Below are 22,986 nucleotides of genomic sequence, written 5' to 3' on the forward strand. Positions count from 1 at the left end.
CATGGAAAAGTGATTAGTGAACTTTTATTTATCAACTGATCTTTTTGCTATAAGGTACCTCATACCTGCGGGAGAAAAACAACTATTAACTGTTTCTCCAAAACTAAGCCCTTATTTATTAGTTTGTTTGAGTATACAGAAGCAGAGGCACATGTTAATTTATTTAATATTATTGAACATTTGTGAAAAAGGTTTAACAACATTCCATATTGGATGATTTCTATTCAAACATATAAGCTTAATTAAAATACTCAAATCAAAACCACTTCAGTTGTTAAATATCTTAAAAATGCTTTAATTGTCAAAATATCTGAAAGAAGATATGTAAGATATAATTTTAGCATAGCATCAAAAATTAGAAATAAGACAGATAACAGGTTGACTACCAGAAGTGGAAACAGTGATATCACATGGGTAATTAAACATAATAAATATCACCTAGACAATGATTATTAATGTGAAAAATTAGATTCTGAATTAATTCAACCACATTTTATTTTAATTGATGAGGACACATATTAATTTAGCTAATAATTTCCTGTGAATTTTTTATGGGAAAATAGGTTAAAGGTATTTAATAGTTAAGTGTGTATATATATATATATATATATAAACATTCTTTTCTCTCCCATACATAATGACAAAAAAATAAAATGACTAGGGAATATCACAAATTTTGATCTTGGTGAGATTTCAGTGAAGGATACACTTTTATTTATTTGTAATACCATGAAAGTTTTTTTTAAGATTATTTATGGAATTGAGTATCATGACGTAAATCTTTACTTGTTGCTGACTTTATAAAATATACATTTGCCTGTCTGGGTTTATTCAACTGCCCACTTGTCCTTCTTGGACACACAAAAAAGCCTGAGTGCAATTATCAGGAGGCTTACAAGGCAGGCACAGGACATGTGAGTCCTGTGACTAAGACTTAGTGACTGAAATATGATTAGAATTGAAGTGTGCACAACACAGGAGAGGACAACAAATAAGGATGTGGAGGAATCCTGTAGAACTTGAAATACTTAAGATAGGATAAAGGAAAAGTGTCAAATTAGATTGTGAAATAATAGCTGAGAGATAGGAAGAATTCAGAAAAGTGAGATATATCTCACATTAAGACAAGAGAAAGCTTTAAATAGGCGAAAGCTATTGAATGTGTCAAATGAAACTAAGAGGTTAGAAGATGAAGACAAATACAGGGCAATTGAATGTAGTGACCTTGGCAAGAGCAGTTTTATGCAGTTTGGATAAAATCTCAACTACAATCGTTGAAGAATGAGAAAAGGAGGTTAGTGACAGTATCAATGACATTTTTCAAGAAATACTGGTATAAAGATAGGCAGAGGACATAGGGTAATGGCTGGAGATATATGAGAAGCAAATGAAGTTTCCCCCTTCCTTTTTTTTTGGCTTAAAAATGAGAAATTCTAAACCATAAAATTTTATCAATGATCATTTGAAAAAGCCATAATTACATTTGAACAAAAAAAGAAAAAAAAAGAGGGTCATTTAAATCACCTAATCCTTGAGAAATCATGCAAGAAAATAATCTAGAATATGAAGGACTTAACAATTCATAAGAGATAGGACTTTGAATTAATTTAATAGAGGGCAAAAATAGAAAACAGGTGTTGGGGAAGTGGATGTTTAGATTTGTTTTGGGGAAGAGAAGGACATTTCCATTTAAAGTCTTCTACTTTCTCAGTAAAGTATAAAGTTATTTCAGCAATAAAGTAAGTAAGTTTAAATTTGCCAGTGGGTTTTGGAGAGAACAGTGTACCTGAATTAGTTGTTTTCAAGAGTACAAAAAAGAGCTTTTTTAGACAATTGTGGTAAGACTACTGGGAAAATTGGTTCATTTGTATATAAAAGTGAAGCTGATCTGGTTTAAGAGGATTTTTTTTGACAATGTTCTGGTACCCCTTGGGAATGGACAAAAGTAACTGGACAGTTGGGCTCATCAGGATGAAAAATTTGATGCTCCAGAACTATAAAAGAATAAGCAATTTTTTTGCATTTGAAGAGTCATAATTATGCTCTTATAGACATGGATAATGGGATATAAAAAAGATAAACAAAAAGATAAAATATGAAGATAGTGGTCTTTATTTTAGTGAAAGATAGAGGGAGCAACAAGAGAGCTTACCATATATCCTCTAACAGTGGACTGGCTATATCTCAATGAGATTGTCAGGTCCTAAGTATTTGAATTAGGACATTTGAGTTTTCAGGGAAAGAAGACATAGTAAGGAATGGAAAGGGAACATTTAGGAAGGTATAGAATCACTGTTTCAAGGCAAAGATGAATTGCAACAGCTTGCAATATAAGACAGTCTCTGTAAGAAAGGGATCTTTCTATTATAATGCAATCCTTGTCAGTGTTTTTCACATAAAAATGTAGATATCAATAATATCTTAATATGCCCATAAGTATAGATATTCAGCATTGCTTTTTAATTGTTGCAATAATATCCAGTTGTGTGTATTAAATTAATCCTCTATTTTGGGGTATTTAGTTGTGATTCCATCTTGGTAAATTATGGACTAGAATTGAAAGAATCTTACTTGTACATTCATATTGAATGATAATCTCATGCAGTGTTTCTAGGTGTGTCTTTGTTCCTTCAGGAGTTCTCAGATCATCTCTTTGTGTGACAATAGGAGTTTTGAAATAAGGAATATATAAAATATTACAGCTCTCAGGAGAAGTCATTTGCTCCAAGAATGGCCTGAGAATAGTCTCCTTACACTTTCGTAGTTTGTCTATACCAGTTATATTCTATTAGGGCATTATAGATAATTCAGAGTGGCAAGTTTGATTTTTTTTAGGAGGCTAAATTTTCATACCCATGATAATTCCACTTGAAACATACTGTGGAATCAAGAAGTTCATCTACTTCTTAATTTTAATTTACCTTCATTTGCAAACTTAATTCCACACTTTAGGAAGTATAACATTTTGATGTATTTGTTTGTTTGGTGTAAACCACTCTTCCAATGCCCTGTGTAAAAATGTACTAACATTTACCAGACGATCCCAGATCCTGAGGATTTTGAAATGCAGCCTATGTCGCTATTGGAGGCAATTAAGTCTACAGATTTGCATTAAATTGAAATATCATAACTGCCTTATGAGCTGTTACTTTTTTTAGATACCTAATTAAATCTTATAGATAAACAAACAGAAAATATCTAGGCAGGTGTACATGTACTTAAATATCATGAAATGAGGGGGATGGAGTTGGGTCTTATTTCAATATTAGAACTGGGTGACTGTGAAAGAAACCTGTATTATATCAAGTAACTAGCAAGAAACTTTAAGTAACTAACCCCATCTCCACTCCTTTCAGATTTCTCTGAGTCATTTTCTGAGGTTTTACTCCTAGATGTGGTTCCCAGTATATAATAGAAACTTTTTTGGATGCTTTATTATTCAGCTATCTCAGCAGTTCTATTCAGAACATTAAAGACTGTATGCTTTTCCTTTTGATCTCACAAGAATATCTTCAAGATGATGCTAATATTCACAATTTAAATAACAGGTAGTGCAAAAATCAGCATTTAAAAATCTCTTCTGTGAACACTTCCATTTATAAAAGAAGTTTGTGACTCATTGGTTACACAAAAGTACAGATGTACTGTAGAGGTACAGAAGGAGGTACAGAAGTTTCTACAAAATGAGAGAAAAGAGAAAAGTAATTTTATGTGTGTTTTGTAAAATATACCCATTTATAAGAAAACATAAAATGATGTGTGGGGAAGAGGAGGTTTCACTAGTTAACTAGTAAGTGTTCCTATTTTCTTCTAGAATGAGGAAGAAAATATAACAAGACATTATAGAAATTATGAATAATAAATCTACTATTCTCAAGGGAAATTGAGTTTTGAAATACTCTGTCCAGCTTCATTTTTGTCTATTTTAGAAAGATTTCTGACTTGGCCTTTAGAATTGCAACATTCCCGAAATACCATTGTTTGCTGAAATACCTGACAATTTTCATCCTAAAAGAATCTTCCTAAAAGATTTTCTTCCTGAAATAATTAGGGCTGTGGGCCTCCCTGGTGGCCTATGGATTAAATCTCAGCGCTATCATCATGAAGGCTTGAGTTCAGTCCCTGACCCGGGAACTAACCCACATGTGGCAGAGCAAGACCCTGCCTCTCTCACCAGCTTCTCCCCTTAGCAGTACATTTTAGTAGATCTGCCTGTTCTCTGGTGAATTCTCTCACCCCCTGCACTCTGGCCTATACCCCAGTTCTATGCAAAAAAAAAAAAAGGAAAAAAGGAAAGAAAAAAAAAAATTGTGGCTGGGACACCTTGGGAAGGACAGTGCCGTTTAAAAATGCATTAGGTCTAAGGCTAGAGGTATGAGGCAAGTAGACAACGTTGAACCAGGGACTTAATGTCTCTGGTAAAAGGTGATAAAGTTAGATTTGCTAAGTATATTGCTAAATGACACAAGTCTAAAATACTGATTAGTAAACAAGTACCATAATGAATGCAGTAAGGTGCTTAAAGAATTAGAGGGTCTTGTATGGAGATATGTTTCCTCTGTATTCTGCAGCATATCAGTGAAATGATTGTAGCAAAGTCCAAGGTTTTCTGAAATAGAATGTTAGAATACTAGCATGTTAATCCTACCAAGCATGTTCAAGACATAATCATCCAATTTCTGGCTAATGGAAGTGATATTTCCTTAGATATTGTATGGGCTTAACCCCTTACTGATGTTTCCAATTTGGGGTTTGTCATAATTCCATATATATTATGTTTTCATTTCAGTTTTAATTTACATAACACCCCATGAAAGTAGGTATCATTGTATATGAGAACTTTAAACACAAAGTGAACGTGTAGTGATGGAATTAAGATAGGTGGAGCTGGGTTTTCAAACCAGGCAAACACTCCCCTGTCACCCATGTTATTGCCATGTCCCTGTTGTCACTGTCTTATTTTCTTAGCAAAGCCACTGTGTACAAAGGAAAGAAGTGAGTCTAATGAAGAAATTGAAACACCAATGAAGAGCTGAACCTCAATCAGTGGAGTCAAAGTTTGGACAGAATCAGCACAAAACTTGGTCATTGGATCCTTTAGCAAGAGCGACTCAGGCTACAACTATTTTGAGGACCACTCTGGTTTCAGATGGTTATCTCATTGGAAATTAGTCCTCACCAGAGGTGGACTGTGGAGTAAATTTTGCAGAAAAATACATATTCTTATTTTTAATAAAATTGATTTACTCTTATTTTGTCTTCAAATTTTCAAAACAAAGAACTTTTTTTTTTTTATATTTTAGGATCTAAGCACTATGGTAGGTACCCATGTCATAATTACACACAAACCCAGTCCAATGGTAGCTCAGCCCACTGGAGGACGTCAGCACAGGACATTTACATTCTGGCTCATCTCTTGGGAAATATCTTTAGCGAAGGGAACCATGTTTGGCACTTCCAAAATCAAAACCTCTATCTCCACATGTTGTTTCCAGTACCCATCTATCTTCTTAGTACTTGTCTCTTCCAATCTATTCTTTCTCAGTGTGTTTACCACTGAATTCATCTCATTGAAAAATGCCAAGTTTCATATTATTGGCACCCAGGCATCATCACCCCATTGACCAGTCCTAACTCCACTGATGCCATAAATACACCTAAGCCAGAAAACTAATCATCCAACATTGATGAGAAATTAGGGGAGCATGTGAAATCCCCGTCTGAACTCTTTGAATAATTTTGCAGAATTAAGGAATTTGTTTGTGTAATTTCTCTAGGGAAAAGCTAAATTATTCTGCATCAGCTTTGTAACAAATGGTGATAATAGCTATTTTGGAGTTTAATGTAACAGGAGCCCAGGCGGTAGAACAGGTGCAAAGGGAATTAAATTAAAAATCTCTCTCTTTAGCAAATCAATCTGCCTGTGTTTTCTATAGAAGGTTAACTGTTGGGCCTGGGTCCCCACCCTTGCCTTCCTCAGCTACCTGTCTGAACCCAGAACTACTTGAAACCATTTGGTATCTCACCTACTTTGTACTAGAAAGAGCTCTAATCAACTCTGGAAGTAGGATTAGAGGGACTGAAAATAGTTGAAAACCCATACCGAGATCCATCAATAAATTTCTTGTAGCTGATTTGTTCTTAAATTCATCTTTTTCTGAGTCTAATAAAATATAAGCTATATCAATTGTATGCTAAACACTGCACTGTATGTTTAACACATATTACTTCATCTATTCTGCAAATAACAGCCATTATTAATTTGTTTTACATATGATGAGGCTAAATGGCTTACCCATGTGCTATAACTAATAAATGTTATAATGAAGATCAGAGCCCAGTATTGCCCAATTTGCTCCAAAAAGAAGCAACTCATGTTCAAGCTCTTCATGCACCGAAGTATTCCCTATGAGTCAAGGAAGATTCTCCTGGTAGCTAAAACAATCTACATAATCTTGCAAAAATCTTTTATTTAGGCCTGTTATAAAGTCCAAAAATTTGGATGAAATTATTTGCCCCCATAATAGAAAGTTAGAACTTGGTAGATTTTACTAAACACAAATACTGAACCTTAAATATAAAAAATTATATACTATAATATACATATTATATATTTATTAATTATATAACACATATATGTATAATGTTTGTGTGTGTAATAATGACCACTATAAGACCTATAGTTAGGTATATATTGTTATTCTTTGAAATTATATACACACACACACACACACACACACACACACATACACATATATACATTTTTTTTTTCCCTGAATACCTTAGGTCTGGCACTGTCCAGATTCCAGATTATTCTCTTACTCCTTTCCCTGTCCCATGCTGTTCACATCACAGAACAATTGTCCTTTCCATTTCATTTACAAGTCTTCTTGCCATTAAAGAAAGGACAAATGGGACAATTATATGGTAAAGTAGAGAATTGGATTTTTAATGGTGAACTTAAAGTAGTATATGTACATGTTGATTTTTCAGCATACCTAAAATACATACATATATATATATATATATATATATATGCTGTAATGTAACATTACTTCAATAAAAAATATTTGTATAGTACACAAAAAACCCACAATTCAATCTTTGAGTGAAGTGTTAAAAATTCAACCACTCCAGTGGCGCAGTGGTTGAGCGCTGGGTTGCGAAGCTGCCCGCAGCCTCTGCAGCGCCGGTTTGATCCCCGGCTGCTCCCCGGTCACAGGAGGAGGGTCCCGTATAGCGCGCAGACCTCTCTTGCAGCCTGCTGCTCCCCTCAGCAGTGTATTTCGGGCCTTCTGCCTGCTCTGCTCCCTGCTCTGGCTCTGGTGAAATCTCTCACCCTCCCGCGCTTCTGACTGTACCCAGTGCTTGCATGTACGTATATATAAATAAATAAATACATAAATACATAAATAAATCTTTAAAAAAAAATTCAACTCCATTTATTCAGCTTTAGATACTATTTTCCATAATTTAGCATACATGGGAATTCCTAATGCTCTGTGAAATGGGGAGCATGACTCCCTAGCTATTTGTGTACTGTATTTGAGCATGTACTCCCTAGCTATTTGAGTGTACTGTATTTGAAACTTCATGTTGAAAATGAAGAAATGTATCCATTCTGGACTGGGTGGGGAATGCAAAAGTAGTACATTGGCTCCATTGGGAAGTTGGCAAATATATGTGTATACATATGCATGCAGAGAGAATGCATTTTTTTTTTGCAATGCCAATACTGTCTCATTATTGCTTTGTTGTCTCTCTCCATCCCTCTTTCTTTCTCTGACCCCCCTTTTTTTAAATTCCTTTCCTTTTTTCCAAGTACTTGACTGTTAACAGTTTTGGGTATGATTTGAGTAATTCTCCAACATTATTATTTTTTTCTTTTTATTTATTTATACAAGCACTGGGTACAGTCAGAAGCACGGGAGGGTGATAGGATTCACTGGAGCCAGAGCAGGGGTCAGAACAGGCAGACTGACGAAGTATACTGCTGAGAGGAGCAGCGGGTGCAGCAGGAGAGGTCTGCGCGCCATGTGGGACCCTCGCTGGTGGCCAGGGATCAAACCGGCGCTGCAGAGGCTGCGGGCAGCCTCACAGCCTAGCACTCAACCGCTGTGCCACTGGGGAGGCCCTCCAACATTATTATTAAAATGATTTTGGAATATTGCACATATTGCAAGATATGTAATTCCATTTTTTTGACTGGTTACTTTACATTTATATTTGTATTGTTTGAAGCTACATTTGGACATCAGTCAGGTGATTGAAACAGATATGACACATGAATGAAAAAGTTAGCTAGAGATGAATGACTGAGTGGAGGTTGATTATATATTTGGTATATTAGTGAATACTTTCATGTTATAAAGACCCACATCTATACACATCTTCTTAATAATAGTGAATTGAGTAAATAACTGCCATTAGATATCATGAGAAAATTAGAGTATAAAATTATCTCCCCTTTTTTATTCAACATATCATAGATTTTTTTGATATAATACATAGAAAGAAGGTAAGAAACAGAGATATAAGGCAACTAGACAGATTCACACAGCTTGTTAACGACAAAGAAAGGCAGAGACAACCTGGTTTCCTGCCCAATATTTTTTACTTAATTAATCCATACTTACTACAGGATTCAATTTTTAAAATAATCTTGGTATTTATTATGTAACTTTCTTGTTCCTCACTGTGGCAATTCTTTTTTTTTTTTTAAAGGTTTATTTATTTTTATACAAGAGCTGGGGTACAGGCCAGAGGCGCATGATAGTGGGCCAGAAACAGAGCTGGCAACAGAACAGGTAGATTGATTGAAATACACTGCTGAAGAGAGCAACAGGTGAGACAGGAGAGGTCTTCCTTGCCATATGGGAATCTCCCTGGCAGGCCGGGAATCTAACCCGTGCTGTAGAGGCTGAGGACAGCTTCACAGCAGCCACTGGGGAGGCCCTGCTGTGGCAATTTTTAATGAAGAATTGGTAAACAATGAAATTTGGTGCAGTTCAAATTGTATGAATAATTCTATATTTAGAATGCAATGTTAAGGAATGGAGTTTTGTATGAATTTAAACGTTAATACCTGTTCATTTTAAGAACAGATTTCTTTATTTTCAAAAGAAGAACTGCATCATTTCTGATTCTACCTGCAATGTGGCCATTCAAAATCCATTACTGAGGGAGAGGATTTAAAAGTTAATGGTACATTTTATATTCAAGGAAAAACTCATCTATTTTGCGGCTAGGAAGATAGCACTACCTGGAAGATGTATGGGCATTTAGAAAGTGTTTTTTGGTAAAATTACTTCCAAAATTTGAATGGAACATTTATAACAACAATACTTATTGAGAATATAATAATGTATGAAATGTTAAAATGCATATTAGAGGTAAATAAACTGTCATAAAATTTATATTGAAAAGAGATTTACAATTAAAAAAATAAAATTCCTCCCCCTACCCAATCCAAAATAAAATGAATACAGTTCTCATAAAACTAGAAGAAAATTCATGTGTGACTTAATTGTGTTCACTTACATGTACAACTCTGGGTCACAAGTATGCTTGTTTTTTCATTTTTATACTGAGCCCTGGAGATATGTGCAATTGGATAGATTTTAAGTGGAAGCTCAATATTAGAATCTCTTAGGTAGTTGCTCTTGTATTTCCTAGTCCACTATTTCTGAAATATAGTTCCAAGTTGCTGTAGGTAATGGAGAATCTAAAGGAAATGCTAAAATGAAATGTAGTAGATATAAAAGTAATTCTGAAGCCCCCAATTTTATTACAAATCTATGCAAATTTCACCTTTTACTTGATATTATACATGTATGCCTTAATATAAAAACAAAATATTATTTAGATCCCTTGAAAATAATATGTTATTGAGCTTAGCTCTCTGTAGATAGCAAATTAGCTGATTGTACCTGCTTCTGGACACAGTCATTTGCCTAGGGGTCAGTTCTGTAAGTTCATCTAAGATGACAATGTCTGGAATGTTCAAGGAACAAATTAGTCCCATTTGACATTTTCCTAGTTTTCCTGGGACCCTCTACTTGAGTATTGCCTTCTGAGGCTACAGGGAAAGGGCTAGTCAGATCATGTGAGTACCAGGAGGTTATGGTTTAGCCCATCCATCAGAAAGTGTTTCTTTGTTTTAATTTATACCCTCATTGTAAAAATACTTCACATCTAAAATCAGTATCATGCTATATCAGTATCATGCTATATCAGTAGTGTTTTATGGCATAAAACACTAATCATCACATGTACTTTTTAAAATAACAATATAACTATGAGTCAGGTGGTTTTATGCATTTTTGGGAATTAAAAAAATGAGTCTTTAAATTGCTTGAAAAATAAGAAAAAAGAACTGATTGAAAACAAGGGAATAACTGTCATTTATGAATGACAAACCCAAGCCTGTTTCCTTGGAAATTTATTTACTCTTTGGACAATATTTCAGAAATCTTTTCTTAGTTCTCACATCTTTAGCATTGCAAAGAGGTTCCAAAGAATCTTACTTTTCGCTGGGTGAAGTCACCATGATTTATCAGAAAGAATACTAAGCTACTACAGGAGGCAATAAATTCTGAATTTTGACACGGAGGAACTATACAAGTTTTTGAATCAGTCATCACAATGATCAAGAGCCTCATCTTCTTAATCAATAAAATGTGTGTGCAAAAACTTGCCTCTGGAAACATTATAAATTGAAGTAAAGTATATGGATGAAAACAGTCATCACTGTCCTTCCAATAGAGTAAGACTTGAATTTTACCTTCTCTGATTCTCAGACAGAATTCTCCATAAACCCTAATATACTGATAAATAAAAGTCCAAGGTGAATAATTTCTGATTTTAATTTTATTTGCACAAAGAAAGAGTGATAGATGGATCGATCGATAGATGGACGGATGGGTATATAGATAAAAATGAGCAGCACCAGTATTTTTTTTCTTTTTTCATTTTGAAATAGCTCTAAGCTTGCAGGAAAGTTGCAAAAATATTACAAACACCCTATTATTTTCCTCAACTATTTGAGAATAACATGTTTACTTGATGTTCCACTACCAGTGAATACACTAATGCAGTTTTCTTTAAAAGAACATTGAAATTAGGAAATAATTATTGATCAATTACTACTCTTTAACCCTTAAACCCCATTTAGATTTTTCTAGTGTCCTAATAATGAGTTTTAAATGATTCAAATCAAGGCCATACATTACATTTAGTTGTCATATCCTGTTAGTCTTCTTCACTCTGAATTTTTCAGTATTTCCTTGGCTTTTATGGCCTTGACACTTGTGAACATTGCCCACTAGAAAGTAGGTAATATGTAATATCACATATCCCTAAATTTGCATTTGTCTAATGCTTCCTCAATATTATATTCGGTTTTTGTGCCTCTGGAAAGACTGTTGGAAAAATGATGTTGTGTTTTTCCTGTTTCTTCCTATCAGATGTTACATGTTTTGATTTGTTCCTTTACTGATGATGTTAACTTTGAATACTTGATTAAGGTCATATCTGCCAAGCTTTCCCACAGTAAATGAAGTTAGTCACTTCTTACTTCTTGTAATTCTACATATTTTCAGGGAGTTACTTTGATATATAAATATGAGATCCCTCATCAACATTTAATTGTTTCTCTCATATATAAACAGTTGCCTATAATCTGTTGTCAGTAACTCAACCTGTACTCCCTTGATCCTCCCTGGTCATATGTCCTCCTTACCACACTCAGGACATAATACCAAGGCCACATGCTATAGTCTCTTCCCACCATCCAGTGTGCATGCGCCCCCCACCCCACACATACCTTATCTAAGTTGTTTGAAAACAACAATAAATATCTTCTGGATTGGATTATTTCCAAAGTCATAGGAAGAGGAAAAGGAAGGAATGGATAAAGACAGAGGAGAAAAGTTGGGAGGTGGCAGATGAAGGAGAATAGGAAACACTGTAAGAAAGCACAACCTAGTTCTAGAAGCAGATTAAGACCATTCTTTTGCATTTCCGATGTCAACAAGGTCACCAAAGAGGAATTATTGACTAGGAAAAAAAGTAATTACAGTATGTCTATGGAGATTATCAAACTAGAAGAAATGGGACAGAAATAATAATAAACTTTTCTACCTCCCAACTTCAAAATAAGGAAAATAAACTAATCTTCTCAGGACTGAACTATGAACTATGAAATGAAAGAAAGAAAAAATGAGAATAGATTTCCAGTTATTCTATAAAGAGATTGGCTGACTGATGTACTCAAATTAGTTGATGATATTAATATACAAAGGAATAAGAGCAATCTTAATGGATACTGGTAAACAAGGGGCCTTACATTAAAACTAACAATAATGATGGAGACATATTTGTCATCATCATCTAAGTACTGTCCTTCAGAGCTATGACTTTACTATTTACTAACTTATTCATTCAAGTTCCTGGACAAGTAGATATAAATGTAAATATAGATATGGCTATAGAGATACAGATATCATTAGTTCATGCCGTAAAAAGATAAATAAAATAATTATTTTTAGCATCCAAATAGTCTTAATTTTTTTTTCTGATGATAATGGGGTTTTCTTATAGAACTTTTGGTAATAGTAGTAAAGTCACTTTATTTTAAAGGATCTTTAGAACAAAAGGGGTAGGGCTAGAACTAGTGATTTGGGAACTGCAAAAATCCCAGTTATACCACATAGACATTCCTCACCACAGCAGTGTTACCTGCCAAGTCAGCTTTTTTCAGCTGGAATAATATCTATGAACTACTGCTTTCAATGGAGACAGCTGACTGCACCACTTGGTTGTCATAGTTTAGATTGCCAGTATATAAACAGGTAACACATTATAAACGTGTCTCTTCTGCAATTAAATGGGAGTAGTAAATACAATCCTAAAAGATTTTCTCTTGGGCCACTAGATAAGGGCTTGGAATCTACGCAATGAAAACCAGAATTCTGGTCAGTCCTGACTTCATCAGAATAAATCCCACCTCTGAGGACAACAGAAAGTCCCTCAGTTTTTTGTCTGTTGTTTTCCAAACTTCAATATTTGGTGTTCCTTTTAGTAAACTTACCTAAAGTTTACCCCACCAGTCTGAATAGCAGTAACATAGCTATATTAGAAGGTAGATTTCCTTTAAAGGGAATATTTCATTGATTTTGTTCCCTCAGTAGCTCTGTTCTCAGTCCTGTTGCAAGGAAACCATTATTTATTTTGTTATGGAGGGACATGTGGATAATATTCAGAGTCCAAATTCATCTTATACTTTTCAGTGTCTGCTTGACTTGCATGTCCCCTTGCTGCCCATTGTAGAAGATTCAGAGGTTCACAGACTTAAGTATCAGCATAGATTACAATCAATAGAAAAGTCAAATACTTTCACCACAAATTATGTTAATAATTTCTTATTAACTATAAAGGTTTAGAATCTGATCAAATACTGCAAAGACTTTAAAAGAAAGAAGACAAACCTCAATTATTAAGTGTGTTATTGTTTTTTAGGCTAAGTCTTTAAGTCCCTATTCTTATATTTAGAATAGAAACCACAACTATAAATAAATAGAGTTTTGTAAAGATGAAAGCACACATTCTCAGGCTGAGACACTCAAGATTCAAATGCCAGCTTGGCCACTTTTTTTGGCTTGTGGCATTGAAAAAGTCACTTAATCCTTTGGTTTAAATTGAAAACCTGGGATGGCAAAATGAGACTTCACTAGACAATCCTGAAGATCAAGTGACATAATAGGTGTACATTTTTGGGACCCAGAGAAGTCTGACTGACTGTTTACTATTATTAGTTTCATTATTTGAATGTCTTTGGAACTCAGCTGGTCCTCAATCAATTTGCCTTGTCATATTTTCCTAGATACCTACCTGCAAAGGCAAAGTGCATTATCTCAATGTCACAAATTGCAAATAGGCATATACTAATCTAAGCAAATTCTACAAAGGGCAATAACAACAGGGATTTTAATAATATGTCTTATAGGTTATTGCAATTTGTCATTTACAGACCACTTCCGTATTCTGCATATCACTTAATTTCCAATAAAATTTAAAGAGGGGGCCTCCCCGGTGGCGCAGCGGTTGAGTGCTGGGTTGCGAGGCTGCCTGCAGCCTCTGTAGCGCCGGTTCGATCCCCGGATGCTCCCGGGCCACCGGAGGAGGGTCCCGCATGGCGCGCAGACCTCTCCTGCCACCTGCTGCTCCCCTCAGCAGTGTATTCGGTCCTTCTGCCTGTTCTGCTCCCCCCTCTGGCTCTGGTGAATTCTCTCACCCTCCCACACTTCTGACTGTACCCAGTGCTTGTATAAATAAATAAATGAATCTTTAAAAATAAATAAATAAATAAAATTAAAAAAGGGACTCCTCTGGTGGCGTAGCGGTTGAGTGCTGGGTTGGGAGGCTGCCCGCAGCCTCTGCAGCGCCAGTTTCGATCCCCGGCCACCGGCGAGGGTCCCACCAAAAAAAAAAAAAAACCAACAACAAAAAAAAATTTAGAGGTGAAGTAACAGACTAAATGCTTTGCATACCCCCCAAAATTCATATATTGTTATCCTTACCCACAATGAGATAGAATAGGAAGTAGGACCTTTGGGAAGGGATTAGGTCATGAGGATAGAACCCTCTTGAATAAAATTAGTTTTGTTCTAAGAGACTTCACTGAAACCTCCATTTTTGACCAAGTGAGCCAAAGGAAGATGGCCTCCTAAGACCCAGAAGCCAACTCTCACCAGATATGATCTGCCAGTGCCTTGATCTTGGAGAACCTGGACTAAATTGTGTGAGAAATAAATTTCCTTTGTTTATAAACTACCCAATCAATGGCCTTTTTTTTTAAACATATATATATATATATATATATATAGTAGCACAAACAGGCTAAGGTTGGAGTGACTGCATGCATTCTACAAATGAGTAAACAGACTCTAAGAATATTTTCATAAGGATGTTGCCCCTGGGGTTTCAGATCCCAAGTATAGAGTGTTTGCCTTTCCAACAACAGACTTTTTGGTCAGAGCAACCTTAATACATTTTTACAATAAATCTTTACTAATTTTAATTCTTTATTAAATTGTCTGATTAATGTTCCTAATAATTTATTACTGAAACTGAGGATACTTGGAGTCCAAAAAATATACTCACAACCTTGATGTTATCCTTTCTGACTAATCAGCAAACCATGAACCTTTCATGAATGACATAATCTTGGGTCTCCAGATTCTTAAATCTACACTCCAAGATCATAGTGAATTGTCCATCACAATTTCATGACAGGATTAACCTCTAGTCTGCACTCTATTGATTCAAGCAAGAGGAAAATTGACCTCTCAACTTGATTCACAACATTTTAACTGTTTGAAAAGTATTAATAGGCAAAAATAAAATTTGTTATAACTCTTTACTTGCAAGTCAAAGCCATCCTCTACTGCTTATTTCTCAAAATACTTATTCTTAAAGAAGTATAAAAGCAAATGGAAAATGTCTGCTTGCAGTGTAATTTCAACCCCTAACTGTGTGAGTGAAAAAAAATTTAATTCTTATGATTAAGAGAACACTAGTCCAAGTCAGCCTTGTCTAATGGGAAACAATTTCATTCTTGTTTTTTTTGGGGGGGCTGTTTTTTTCTCCTGTCCCCGGATAGTTCTAGTACGCCATTTTCCAACATCAGTTTCTCATACTCCTGGTAATTTTTAACAGAGACTATTTTCTATCTTGAAGTAGATCCAGACTTCATGAAAACAGTGTTACAAAATCTCTCTGAATGATAAGTCTGCTTTGTGAAAAGCACAGAAACATAGATCAATTATTAGAATGTAATTGCTTAGCAAAATACGCTCATAGAAGACCTTGGGACATAAACTCGGAGTGACTAACATAAACTGAGCCTGGGACCAACATTTACAAAGCAATTATAATACCACCTGTCAAAGGACTCAGATTAAGGAATTTCCAGGACAGCATAAATCCAAATTGTACTAGCTAGTACAAGAGTGCTATTGCTTTTATGAATGTCAATTTGTAAAATATAGATTAAAAATATATTTGCATATGGAATTCTTAGAAATTTCAATTAGGTTAAGTTTTCATTATTTAAAGAAAAATATGAAAGCACCTGTTTTGAGTAAAATATTAATTTGGCATAAAAATAGTTCTATAAAAATTCTGTTTAGACATATTGGTTTCCAATATGGCATTTAATTAATTGTGATAACATTATTAAATATTTATATTATAATTGTATCATTTTCTAATATAGCACTTGAGCCCACTGTGATGAAATTATTTGTTTTATATATATGTACATATATATAACATAGGTGTAAATCCATATGTATTATATATATAAGGGTTTCTAATATATTAAGCCCAATGCAATCAAATCATTTGTTTCATTTTACATATTGCTATATTTGTTGTATCTATTGTTATGTATGTATGTGTATGTACATATAAAGGGTATGTATTAATTTTCTTCAATAGAATATTTGATAATAAGGATCATATTTCATGCACCTATTTTTTGGATAAGGCCTGGGGACTCCATGATACTTCATGAATATTTGCCAATTTAATAAATTAATAGGGAAAGAAAGAATTGGATCTGTTAATTAAGATTGAGTGGAAATGAATATATAAGTTCTTTAAAAAAATCCATTATTTATTGAGTACATCGGTTTCTCTGTATGTCTGAGAATGTGTATGCAGATCACTTTGTCACTAAAATCAAAGGGTGATTAAATGATTCAATGTGAAAATCAGGATATTTTTGACTGTGAAATGGTGTGTGACAAATAATGAAATTATTTATATTTGTATTTTTTATTTTTAATCATTTATTAGCTAACAAGTTGGTTTATTGGTAAACATAAAATATGTATATTCAGAACACTGTTCAAGAGTAAAATTTTTATAAAATATAAACATTTCTCTTGTTATTTAACAGAAGTGCAATAAATAAAAAAAACTTTTCAATTATTTAGATAAGTGAAAATTAATATTAAATTAATCATAGTTCACATTCATACAAATTAATATTTTTATTAATATCTATATCTAATAGAATATTAGTGATAAAACACAATTAGTGGGAAACAGCCCACCATTGACTGTTTGCAAACCTGCCCTTTCAGTCGGTATTAAGGAAACCTCCAAATAATTGTTTGCTAATCTGCACTTCCAGTTTTTGTTACTGAGCCCGCTGGCTGATTGTATTCTAATCTTAGAGTCTCATTGACTCCTAACAAGTCCTAACTACCTGGTCATTTATTCTTGTCAATTCCTTAGTCAAAATGACTATAATCTATCCACCCCTCTCCAATCTTATTGTTCCTGCCTTAACTTGACATCCATGGTTACATGCCCCACCCTCTAAATATTCTTCTTGACTCAGAAAAAAAAAGTTTATTGTTCAATGCTTAATTTTAAAAAACTAAATTCATGTAGCTTTCAAATTACTGTGAGATGGTTTACTTTCATTTGAAAGAAGATCCACAACCTTTAGATTGAGTCCATAAATTGGATGAAATTCTATTATTGGTGTTAACTGACTAGCATCATTTAACTGTTTGCAAATAGTCTCTTAATAAAATCAAGACACTTGCAGGTACTATAATTTCACATTTTTTTCACACACACAATACTTGCAATAGAACATAAGTAAAATTAATTTAGAAGAACAATCACTTGACAAAATAAGCTTCAGAGCTATCCATGTCAATGTGTCATCTTTAGGTACAGTCTCTTAAAATAACTAGTGACTTTTGAGGAAGATGCTATTTTTTCTTTTTCATCAGACTTGCGTTTTGACTTTTGTGCTGTCAGTGATATTATTATAGGTCCCATGGGGGATGGTAAACTAAAAACTTACAGTTTTATAAATCACATGTTTATCATCAATTTTCTTAGTAATTGACAATTACTTCAGTACACACTTTTGGGCAATTCCTGCTACAGAGCCTTATTTCAAAAAATAAGCATTACCAAATAATAAGTATATAGGTATTAATTTATGTAACACTGCAAACAAAACCACTGAAACAATAGCATTGCTGCTGCTTTCTATACAATCAATAACTGAAATGCTCTGCTCCTATTCTCCTTCCCTATCTCACAAATTCCTAACCAGTACTTTCCCATGATTCTCTCTGACCCCTTTCTCAAACTTGTGTTCTAGTATTTTCCTGCATCATGCAGATTTAGCACACTTCACAGAACAAACACATCAGTGGCCAATGGGACAACTCCATCCCATACTGAAGGTATCTGAAGTCAGATACCTCCCACAGGTATCTGAAGCCAGAGGAGTAGTTAGCTGTCCCCAGATTTTTGTGTCTGGGAAGACTTTGTTATATTAGCAATCATCCTGCATATTACCCTTGAAAGAGAGAGCTATGTTTTATTTAGAAAGCATTATGAAAGCAGAGGTGAATAATTTGTTGAACCTATAGTTCAGTGTGTCAAATGAGAGAACAGTAGACTGCACGTGTATCTCACTGCTGGATAAGATGTTGGAAGGGTCTCCCAGTGGTGCAGCAGTTGAGCGCTGGGCTGTGAAGCTGCACGCAGCCTCTGCAGCATCGATTTGATCCCTGGCCACCAGTGAGGGTCCCACATGGCACGACAAGACCTCTCCTGCCGCGCCCGCTGCTCCCCTCAGCAGTGTACTTCGGTCCTTCTGACTGTTCTCTCCCCACTCTGGCTCTGGTGAATTCTCTCACCCTCCTGTGCTTCTGACTATACCCAGTGCTTGTATAAATAAATAAATAAATAAATAAATAAATAAATAAATAAATAAATAAATAAATAAATAAATAAATCTTAAAAAAAAAAAGAACTATTTATTAAAACAAAAAAAAAGGTGATGTTGGAAGCTGAAAGTCATACTGGGAAATCACCAAGCCATTCCAGATTATTTAAATGTCATTATTATTAGTAGTAACATCTCATTAAAAGTTAAAACAAAACCAACTAGAATGCCAGGTAGAAGGTAGACCAGGTCTTTCCTGAGTTGCCTGAGCTAGGCAATGCCCCAAAACAAAACTGTTTAGTCAAATATGTATTGTTGAAAGTGACAGGGATTTTTCTATTCTTTTTTTCTGGAATTGGCAACATTTTCCTTAAACCTCCTAGAAAAAAAGTTCATCTTTTCTAAACTAAGTATCAATAGCATGGATCAGAAATGCTGGACAAATGAAAATGTATTTTCACTCAGCACTTGATGAAGGCCACAAGCATTTAGAAAACCACTGAAAAATTCTTAATAGCATACTTGTTTCCAAGACAGCAGAGAAAAATATGAGATTTTAAACAGTAACTACCTCTGGAAAATCCATGAGTCCTCTTTTTGAAGGTCATCCTGATAGTGGAGGAGGCCTTGAAATTCACTCCAGAAACATTCAAACTAGGGAAAGCTCTTCGGTATTTGTGAGTATTCAATGCAGCTTCTGTTGGATTACTAACTATGATGTGATATCCCTACCTGATACTAGCACTATAATCATTAAATTTTTTTTAAGGTTCATGTTGCAACTACCTGATCAAAATGTCCACTTCATGTTCACCTTCTCAGAATTACAATATATACAAATTTTCCTCAATGTAAATGTACTCCCATGTATTTAATCACCTTTCCCCAAACTTTTGCTCTCAGACTTAAATGGGCATCTGTATATGCTACCTTGATAGGTACTCATTTATTAAATAAGCAGTTGCTGACCACTCATTTTGCCCCAGCTCCAAATCAATTGTTTCTCTTACAGAACAAATTTGATCCCCTTCTTCCATATGACATTTAGCAATTTGTTGTCACAAGTAAGGGTGGAGGCAGTACTACAAGCTAAAGACCAGACATGCTGCTAAACATCCTACACCATATAAGACAGTTCCTTTCTCCATCACAAAGGACAATCTAGCCCACAGCATCTATAGTGCATGGAATAAGAAACTCCATTAAAATAATAGATAAAATTGCTTCCAAAAGGATAAAAAATCTGTTATTTATACAAACTGCGGAATGTAGTCAGGAAGGAGAAAAGTCAATGTAGTTCATCAAGATTGGATAGTAAGATTTCAAATTTCCTTGATCTAAAATAGGGGATAGCATGATGGTTTGCCTTAAGGAATTCCAGAAGATGACTATTACTGCTCCCAAGCTTCCCAGGAAGTCACACCAAAGTTGAGGCTCCCTTTCAGCTGAAAACAACTTCTCTTTTCTTTTCTTTACATTTATGGGTTATAAATTATCAAAATTACTTTTTTTAAGCACTTTTGTTTTTCAAGTATAACTTACAAAGAGAGAAAGTATAAAATGCAAATGTTTACAAAATATTCAAGCAAACATTAGGATAATCAATTATTCAGGTTAAATCAAAACTAAACCAAAATAAACCCTAGAAATCTCACTGTAGAACTGAAGCTATGATGGAGGAGGGTCTGAGAAGGAGGGGACACAGGGCTATGGTGAAGGATTTTGGGTACTTTTGTGGTGGTCATGGTAACATGTATCTGAATAAGGTTGAATCTATACTTGTTAATCATGCACAATGTAGTAAACCAATGTTACCTTAATAAAAATGATACATTTTAAACAAACAAAAATAAAAACATAGAAAATAGAACACTACTAACATCTCAGAAGTTCTCTATACTTCTCTTCCCCATCCTGATCTATCTTCTCAAATATAAGTACCATCCTTATTTAATATTATGATGCAATGCCACTTAAATTACATATATATAATTATATAATATAATATATATTTGTAATTATATATTTATTATATATTTATATATAAATTATAAATATATAATTATTACATAATTATATGATATATAATCGCATCTATATATAGGCAACACAAAAATCAAACAGTCAGTAAACCTCTTATATATGAATATATATATTATTCAGTAAACCTCTTATATATGAATGACCTATCACTGTGAACATAATAGGAGAGGAGACCAGGGGAGAAATGCAGTTCCCAATGAAGATGCTAAAAAGCCAGTAATTATAGACACTTGTTGAAGATGCTAAGTGCCACAGGAGGGGCCCAAAGTTCCCTGGAAACAATATATTAAGGGACAGAATATTTCCAGTCAAGGTGATAAGAAAAGACCTCTGGAAAAAAAATATTTGTAGGATATAAAGAAATTAAACTACATTTTTCTAATTTAAAAAGAACATGAATTTTTAGGCAAAACTTCTATAATTTAAGACCAACTCTAATAATACTATTTATACAACTTTGAATATCCTACTGAGATTTTATGAGTATCATGCACCCTAGGAAATATAGTACTTATCGAATAAAGAGTGAGATAAATAAATGAAACAGCATAGGTTAAGTTTCTAAAGCAATGCCTAGGTTCCTAATAGCTATGTAATATATGCAGTGTATATCTAACACATACATGTATATTGAATTATTTTAGTGTGTAGATACATGAGGATATCCCCATAACCCAGTAAAATATTTTAGATTTTTTTTCCCCTAAATATTTAATTATTTATGCAAACAAGAGCTGGGGTGTAGGCCAGAGGTGTGGGGAGAGGGAGGGTGAGAGGATTCACTGGAGACAGAATGGGGAGCACAACAGGCAGATCTACTGAGATGCAATGCTAATGGGAGCAATGGGTGAGATAGGAGAGATCTGGTGTGCCATGTGGGTCAGCTCCCTGTCCAGAAATCAAGCTCCCGTTGCAGTGTCTGCCAATAATATCATAAAGCTGTGACTTAACCCTTGTGTCACCAGGGCAGCCCCAGACTTTTTGTCTTAATGAAAAAAAATAGCACATTTACATTATTCACCACTAAGTATGTTTTTCTTATAATGCTTGATATTTCAAAGTAAATTACATTATAGTTATTTTATTTAACCTTTTTTGTCATAGAAATCTATATACACACATTGCCCTTAGCGTAGACAATGGTTATATTGTTAATTTTTGTTTAAATCATTCTGAAATTGCCACTAGATTGCTAATTGGATGTTATTAAAGGAGAAAAACCTGAGATATATTTCATGCTTTTATGAGGTAATTTCAACTGATCATTTATAAAATGTCTCTTATTTTAGCTCCTACGGGAAAAAAGAACATGATTGTTAGATATGTGTGAGAAAATTTTCAAGGGTGGTGGTAAAACATTTATCATCACTTCACTAGGTATGTTCTACATTTTAACTCACGACTTTGAGGAAAAAAAATAATGTCCATTCTCAGTCCAGCTTTTGGATGAAAGCATACAACAGAATTGAAAAGGACATTCAAAAGTGGTTCAAATAACTGAAAGTTCACAAAGAGGTATATGGGCATCTAATTAGAACAACAAACAAGATTATATAAAATGTTGGTTATAATGGGAGCTAATAAGTCTGAAGAAAGATGAAAGTCCTTTTAGGAGAAGAACTGGTCCTCTGACTAGAAGAAAACATCATAGGGTCTTTGGATTAGAAAAGACTTGTGGTCTTCGGTACAGAATTGCAAACTCCAATTTAGAAATTAAAAGCATTTAGCAAATAGAAGGAATGGATCCCACCCACATTTTGCAAATCATATATCTGATAAAGGACGTATATGTAATATGTATATGTAATACAAACACATTGATAAGTATTGATGGGAGATAAAACCTAAGGGATACTTCCAATATATCACATAAAATAGATGAAAAGATATACACCATCATTAGTTATCAGGAAAATACAAATCAAAGTCATGATCAAAAAGAGGGTCAATGAAAGTTTTGAAAGGAATGTATAGGAACTGCAGTCTTCATACACTACTGCTGGGAATACACACAGTATTTTGGGAAACAGCCAGGCAGTTTTCAAAACTGTTAAACATATAGTTACCATAGGCTTTAGCAATTCCAAGCCTCAGTATAAGTCCTAGAGAAATTAAAACGTGTGCCTCACAAAAACTTGCACACCAAAGTCCATAGTAGCAATAGTCAGAGTAGCCCA

At 34.3% G+C, this 22,986-nt stretch overlaps 1 protein-coding gene across 1 annotated transcript in view; it reads right to left on the reverse strand.

The window, feature by feature from the left end:
- NRG3 (neuregulin 3) overlaps window positions 1-22,986 on the reverse strand; it is a 902,987-nt gene that overhangs the window by 370,433 nt on the left and 509,568 nt on the right. The window lies entirely within an intron of this gene.

The sequence above is a fragment of the Talpa occidentalis genome, unplaced genomic scaffold (assembly GCF_014898055.3).
Source record: "Talpa occidentalis isolate TD23 unplaced genomic scaffold, MPIMG_talOcc4v2.1 talOcc4.8, whole genome shotgun sequence".
In the NCBI taxonomy this organism is placed as follows: domain Eukaryota; kingdom Metazoa; phylum Chordata; class Mammalia; order Eulipotyphla; family Talpidae; genus Talpa; species Talpa occidentalis.